We start from the raw sequence: 7,603 nt of genomic DNA, 5'->3' as shown, positions 1-7,603 counted from the left end.
TTTTTTGTATTTTTAGTAGAGACGGGGTTTCACCATGTTGACCAGGATGGTCTCGATCTCTTGACCTCGTGATCCACCTGCCTCGGCCTCCCAAAGTGCTAGGATTACAGGCTTGAGCCACCGCGCCCGGCCCTGTATTTTAAAGCTAATGGTGGAGGGGCTTTGGTGGAAAACACAACCACTAGGATTAGCCGAGACGTGCAGACATTGAAGACGCTTGCAGAAGAGACTGGCGTCCATATCATATCCGGAGCTGGGTTTTACGTGAATGCAACTCACTCCTCAGAGACCAGAGCCATGTCAGTGGAGCAGCTTACCGATGTCCTTATGAATGAAATTCTCCACGGAGCGGATGGAACCAGTATCGAGTGTGGCATTATTGGAGAAATCGGTTACTCCTGGCCTTTGACTGAGAGTGAAAGAAAGGTTCTCCAGGGAACCACTCATGCCCAGGCTCAGCTTGGTTGCCCTGTTATTATCCATCCTGGGCGGCACTCCAAGGCACCATTTCAGATTATCCGAATATTGCAAGAAGCAGGTGCAGACATCTCCAAAACAGTCATGTCACACCTGGATAGGTAAGCAGGCTATCTTACAAATGGATGCAAACTGCCATATAATTAATGCATGATCAAATGAAGAATCTATAGTAATCAGGTCAGTGCAACACTAATCGCGTAGAGAGAACCACTAACTACATGGAAGATAGTATTTAAAAAGTTTTACAACTGACATTAATAAAAGTCATTGCTGGCAAAAAAAAAAAAAAAGAGAGAAAGAAAGAGCCAGGCCGGAGTGCAGTAGTGTGATCATGGTTCAATACAACCTCCGCTTCCCAGGTTCAAGCAATTCTTGTGCCTCAGCCTCCCTAGCAGCTGGGATCGCAAGTGTGCACAACCATGTCCAGTTAAGTTTTGTAACTTTTGTAGAGACGGTGTTTTGTTTTGCCATGTTGGCTTGGCTAGTCTTGAGCTCCTGGCTTTAAGTGATGACTCTGTCTTGGACTCCCAAAGTGCTGAAATTACAGGCATGAACCATTGCACCTGACTGTATATGTTTATCTATCTACATATCTTATATTTGTATCTAAGTCTACAGAAAAAAGCGTCTGAAAACACCCTGAAATTCGCTTTCAATATACCAGTCTATCTTCAAGTCAGAGAGCTCATGTTTAATTTTCTTACCCAAAATGTCACTACTTGAGCACAGAAAACAATAAGATTGTATTTCTGCCCGGCGAGTCGACTCACGCCTGTAATCCCAGCACTTTGGGAGGCCAAGGCCAGCGGACCACATGAGGTCAAGAGTTCAAGACCAGCCTTACTAACATGGAGAAACCCCGTGTCTACTAAAAAAACAAAATTAGCTGGGTGTGGTAGCTTGTGCTTGTAATCCCAGGTAACCGGGAGGCGGAGGCACAAGAATTACTTGAACCTGGGAGGCTGACGTCGCGTGAGCCAAGATCACGTCACGCCATTGCACCCCAGTCTGGGCAACAAGAGTGAAGATTGTCTCAAAAAAAAAAAAAGAAAGCCAGTGTGGCTCATGCCTGTAATCCCAACACTTTGGAAGGCCGAGGCAGGTGGATCACGAGGTCAGGGAGACCAGCCTGACAAACATGGTGAAACCCCTTCTCTACTAAAAATACAAAACTTAACTCAGTGTGGTGGTGCCCACCTGCAATCTCAGAAAATAAGAGCCCTAAAGTTGAGAGAAGCTTTAAAAAGAATTATTTCTCATTTGCAAATTTGTGTTAAAGCCTTCAAGCTGAGGCTTGAATGTTTTCACATTCACCAGAATAAAAAAGGCCATTTTTGACTTGGCAGTAAATGACTCTCATGATCTTAGTGCATTTTTGCTAACAGATATGAGCAACAAAAACCAATTCTTTCTATGAAAACATTAAACGCAGCAAGATGCAGGTCAGAGCATACCTCCATTTTTGTGCTCTTGTGGATAAAATTTAAAGAGCAAATAAGGTTTTGCATTTATTGAAGTTTTTCTTTACATTGCTATAAGTACAAATACCTATTTATCCTTTGACCTCCTATATCTTTATTCTGTATGCATATGGAAAAAATGATAGCTAGATCTGTATATAGATATACATGGGTAGACAAACACACGCATATAGAATTATATGAGTTTGCCTATGTAGATATTCATGTATACAAAAGATTTTTTATATATATATATAAAGACGGGGTTTCACCATGTTGGTCAGGCTGGTCTTGAACTCCCGACCTTGGGTGATCTGCCTGCCTTGGCCTCCAAAGTGCTTGGATTACAGGCATAAGCCACCACGCCTGGCCAAAAGATATTAATCAACAAACATTTTAAATTCCCCAGCCTACACAGAGGATGCAGATATAAACTTACTCTCACCTATATGGATTCATACCATTTCAGTCTGGAACACAGCCATACAATGTTATGTTTAAACATCAGCAAAGCTTAATGTTTAGGTGCATGGCCTGGGAAGTAAGCTCTTGGTAAAACCATGTAAGACTCTAGTTCCAGCTTAGCATTTCAGGGCCCTGCTTCCTTTCTCACTGTACATCTATGTTATTCCCATTTGCCATTTGGGTCCTGCCTGGATGCCTTCACTTTCCCAATTTAGCTAATTGACTTATATTCATCTGACCTGATCTAAGTGGCTCATTAAACACATGAAGCCTGCAGAATTTGGGAAGAAAAAAGATCTCTGACCTATTTATTCTGAGGCTTCGCCACAGGACATATGCAATAATGGAAATTACCTTGACATACCTATGTAACCCATTTTCTGTGTACACGTTTATCTAGCCACCTACCTTTTATCTATATTTATATGTATAAAAAAGACCACCAGGCTGGGCACAGTGGCTCACACCTGTAATTCCACCACTTTGGGAGGCCAAGGTGGGTGAATCACAAGGTCAGCTGTTCAAGACAAGCCTTGTGACCAACATGGTAAAACCCCGTCTCTACTAAAAATACAAAAATTAGCCAGACGTCTCTACTAAAAATACAAAAATTACACCTGTAATCTCAACTACTCAGGAGGCTGAGGCAGGAGAATCGCTTGAACCCAGGAGGCAGAGGTTGCAGTGAGCCGACATCACACCACTGCACTCCAGTCTGGGCGACAGAGTGAGACTCTGTCTTAAAAAAAAAAATGCCAAAGAAGAGTAGGTCAGAGATAATTTTTATTTTACATTCAGACAAGGTAAATCCAATCAGCTATTAGCTCAGTGAAGATTTATCAAATCCAAGCCACACATCAAATCATGTTGTGCTATATGTGAAAATGTCCTCATTGCTGCGCACCAAGGTGTTTTTAATTCAGAGTCCAATCAAAACATTAGATTAGGGTTCTGTCCATCCAGCTAGAAATCTTCAGACATACCAGTGACCCTAATTTTTTTCACAAGGAGGTCTGGCCTGACCGATAAGAACCACCTTTGGTGCTTAAGTGAGGTTTCACGATCACCTATTTGAAATGCAGCCAGCTAACATGTACCATTACATTTGCTTTCAGTATCACAGTCTATCTTCTAATAAGAAACCTAGGCTTTGTTTCTATTACCATAAAGACCCTATTTTAGCCACAAAGGCAAAAGGGCAAAAGTGTACTTTTATATTGCACACTCGAAATAAACAAGAGCCCCTGTCTTGATTAAAGTCTTTTTTTTTTTTTTGAGATGGAGTCTCACTCTGTTGCCCAGCCTGGAGTGCAGTGGCATGATCTCAGCTCACTGCAACCTCCGCCACTCAGGTTCAAGTGATTCCCCTGACTCAGCCTCCTGAGTAGCTGAGACTATAGGTGCATGCCATCACACCCAGCTAATTTTTGTATTTTTTAGTAGAGACCGGGTTTCACCATCTTGGCCAAGCTGGTCTTGAGCTCCTAACCTCATGATCCACCAGCCTCTGCCTCCCAAAGTGCTAGGATTACAGGCATGAGCCACTGTACCCAGCCTTGATGAAAGTCCTAATGAGAAACAATAAACATTCTCAGATTTTGGTGAGAAACTTTGGACTGAGGCTGGTTCAACTTTGGCACCATGTGTAACAGAAATAGAAGGGTCAACACTAACATGGCAATAAATGACTTTCATCACCTTCATGCTTTTTTTTTTTTTTTTTTTTTTTGAGACGGAGTTTCGCTCTTGTTACCCAGGCTGGAGTGCAATGGCGCGATCTCGGCTCACCGCAACCTCCGCCTCCTGGGTTCAGGCAATTCTCCTGCCTCAGCCTCCTGAGTCGCTGGGATTACAGGCACGCACCACCATGCCCAGCTAATTTTTATTGTATTTTTAGTAGAGACGGGGTTTCACCATGTTGACCAGGATGGTCTCGATCTCTTGACCTCGTGATCCACCCGCCTCGGCCTCCCAAAGTGCTGGGATTATAGGCATAAGCCACCGTGCCCGGCTTTTTTTGTTTTTTTTTTTTTTGAGAAGGAGTTTTTTGTTGCCCAGACTGGAGTGCAATGGCACAATCTCAGCTCACAGCAACCTTTGCCTCCTGGGTTCAAGTGATTCTCCTGCCTCAGCTTCCCGAGTAGCTGGGATTACAGGTATGCACCACCAAGCCTGGATAATTTTGTATTTTTAGTAGAGATGGGGTTTCTCCATGTTGGTCAGGCTGGTCTTGAAATCCTGACTTCAGGTGATCTGCCCACCTTGGCCTCCAAAAGTGCTGGGATTACAGGCGTCAGCCACTTTGCCCGGCTGGAAGTTATTTATTTTTTTCGAGACAGTGTCTTGATCTGTCACCCAGGCTGGAGTGCAATGGCACAAACTCAGCTCACTGCAAACTCTGCTTCCTGGGCTCAAGCAATTCTCCTACCTCAGCCTCTGGAGCAGCTGGGATTACAGGCATGCACCACTGTGCCCAGCTTTTTTTTTTTTTTTTTTTTTTTGAGGCGGAATCTCACTTTGTTGCCCAGCCTGGAGTCCAGTGGTGCGATCTCTGTTCACTTCAACCTCCACCTCCCAGGTTCAAGCAATTCTTCTTCCTCAGCTTCCTGAGTAGCTGGGATTACAGGCATCTGCCACCACACCCGGCTAATTATTGTGTTTTTTTAGTAGAGACAGGGTTTCGCCAGGTGGGTCTCAAACTCCCAACCTCAGGTGATCCACCTGCCTCAGCCTCCTAACATGCTGGAATTACAGGCCTGAGCTACCACGCCGGGCCCTTATTTTTGTATTTTTAGTAGAGACCGGATTTTACTTATGTTGGCCAAGCTGGTCTCGAACCCCTGACCTCCGGTAATCCACCCACCTCAGCCTCCCAAAGTGCTGGAATTATAGTCATTAGCCACTGTACCTGGCCCAGAAGTTATTTTTTATCTTAATACTCATAGTAATGCACAGCAATACAAAGATTGACACATCTAGATATAAATACACATAGGAAGACAAACACTCACATAGAGAATTATATAAATAGATCTATATAAATGTTCATGTGTACAAAACATGTTCCCCAAAAGACTTTTTTTTTGAGATGGAGTCTTGCTCTGTCACCCAGTGTAGAGTGCAGTTGCGTGATCTTTGCTCACTCAACTTCTGCCTTCCAGATTCAAGCAATTATCTGCCTCAGCCTCTGGAGTAGCTGGAATTACAGGCACCTGCCACCATGCACAGCTAATTTTTGTATTTTTAGTTGAAATGAGGTTTCACCATCTTGGCCAGGCTGGTCCTGAACTCTTGACCTTGTGATTCACCTGCCTCGGCCTCCCAAAGTGCTGGGATTAGAGGCGTGAGCGAGTCACAGCACCTGGCCCCAAAAGACATTGTTAATCTTCTAGCATGCACTAAAGATGCTGATGTAGAATTCCTGTTTTCTTCTACTAAATAACATGTCAAAGTGGAATATAGCCATATAATGTTGTTTATGTAAATATAAACAAAGCTTTATCTTCAAGGGCAAGGCTGCAGAAATAAGCTGAAAATAAACCCATGTAACACATCTGTCCAGGTTACTATTTCAGCACCCTGCATTTCTCTTCAGTGTGTGCATGTTCTGTTCACATCTACCATTTCGGGCCTGCCTTGATAAAGCCACAGTCACTATTTAGATAATTAATACGGATATGTCATCTGACATACTTTATTTCTGAAGGTTTCTTTTTTGTGTGGTAAATAAACATTATGTAGACATACCCATTACTCATTTTGTGTTTCTGTATTTATCTAGCCATCTATTTATATCTATATGTACAGAAAGAAGCCTATAAAACAAAGTCGGTCAGAGGTTATTTCTGTTTTCTTTACCTACAGGTTAGGTAAATTCAGTGGACTAGTTAGCTCAGTGAAGATTTATTCAAACCAAGCCACACACATCACATTTTTTTCCATAAAAGTAAAAACTAACCTGTCAACTGGGTGTTTTTAACTCTGGTCTCATTAAATCAGCCCATTGAGGTTCTGTTCATCTACCTAGGAACTGCCAGAAATGCTTAAAACCAGTGGGCTGAGCCTTCCTCATGAAGATTTGGACCTAGAAAATAAGAGCCATGTATGGCACTTTGGTAAATGTTCAGTATCATCCATTTAAAAAAATGGTCAAGTACCACATACCATTATATTTGCTTCCATCATCACCATCTGTCTTCTAAAAAGAGACAGACTTCTGCCACAAAGACAAAAAGAAAAGAATGTAATTTTACATCACACACCCTTGGAAAAGAGTTCTTGTCTTGATGGAAGTTCTAAAGAGTGAGTGACAGATTAAATGACTACCAGGAGCTAGATAATTGATGTTTCACTAACAAATGTTCATTTTCATTTCTGTATTGTCTCAAGTCATGTTAATAATGAAGTATTAACATTTATCCAGGAAATTTCAAAAAAAAAAATTTGTAGGCCAGGCGCTGTGGCTCACGCCTGTAATCCTAGCACTTTGGGAGGCCAAGGTGGGTGGATCACCTGAGGTCAGGAGTTCAAGACCAGCCTGGCCATCATGGCGAAACCCCACCTTTAAAAAAAAAATAAATTTGGGCCGGGCGCGGTGGCTCAAGCCTGTAATCCCAGCACTTTGGGAGGCCGAGGCGGGTGGATCACGAGGTCAAGAGATCGAGACCATCCTGGTCAACAAGGTGAAACCCCGTCTCTACTAAACATACAAAAAATTAGCTGGGCATGGTGGCGCGTGCCTGTAATCCCAGCTACTCAGGAGGCTGAGGCAGGAGAATTGCCTGAACCCAGGAGGCGGAGGTTGCGGTGAGCCGAGATCGCGCCATTGCACTCCAGCCTGGGTAACAAGAGCGAAACTCCGTCTCAAATAAATAAATAAATAAAAATAAAATAAAATAAAATAAATTTTTAAAAAATTGTAATCAGCCATAATAGTAACCAAAACAGGGAAATGATTTTTTAACAGTCATAATTTATATTTTACAATTAAAATGCTTCTAGAAATAAAGAAGAAAAGGAAGAAAAAAATATGCAAACAAAAGAAAGCCTGCCTGGTCAACATGGTGAAAACATGCCTCTAGCCGGGCGCGGTGGCTCAAGCCTGTAATCCCAGCACTTTGGGAGGCCAAGGCGGGTGGATCACAAGGTCAAGAGATCGAGACCATCCTGGTCAACATGGTGAAACCCCGTCTCTACTA

General features: G+C 42.9%; 2 long non-coding RNA genes across 2 annotated transcripts in view; one reads left to right on the top strand and one right to left on the bottom strand.

Moving 5' to 3' along the window:
- The window catches only part of LOC116543885, a 373,403-nt gene that overhangs the window by 298,719 nt on the left and 67,081 nt on the right, over positions 1-7,603 (top strand). The gene's annotated exons all lie outside the window — the stretch shown is intronic.
- The window catches only part of LOC116543886, a 6,241-nt gene continuing 2,977 nt past the window's right edge, over positions 4,340-7,603 (bottom strand). The window contains exon 3 of the long non-coding RNA XR_004265740.1: positions 4,340-4,367. This is a non-coding gene — a long non-coding RNA (uncharacterized LOC116543886). The remainder of the gene's footprint in view (positions 4,368-7,603) is intronic.

This window comes from Sapajus apella, unplaced genomic scaffold (assembly GCF_009761245.1).
Source record: "Sapajus apella isolate SASKATOON/1434 unplaced genomic scaffold, GSC_monkey_1.0 scaffold199, whole genome shotgun sequence".
Taxonomy (NCBI): Eukaryota; Metazoa; Chordata; class Mammalia; order Primates; family Cebidae; genus Sapajus; species Sapajus apella.
Note: the sequence above shows the minus strand (reverse complement) of the source record. Positions and strands in the feature narration are given on the sequence as shown.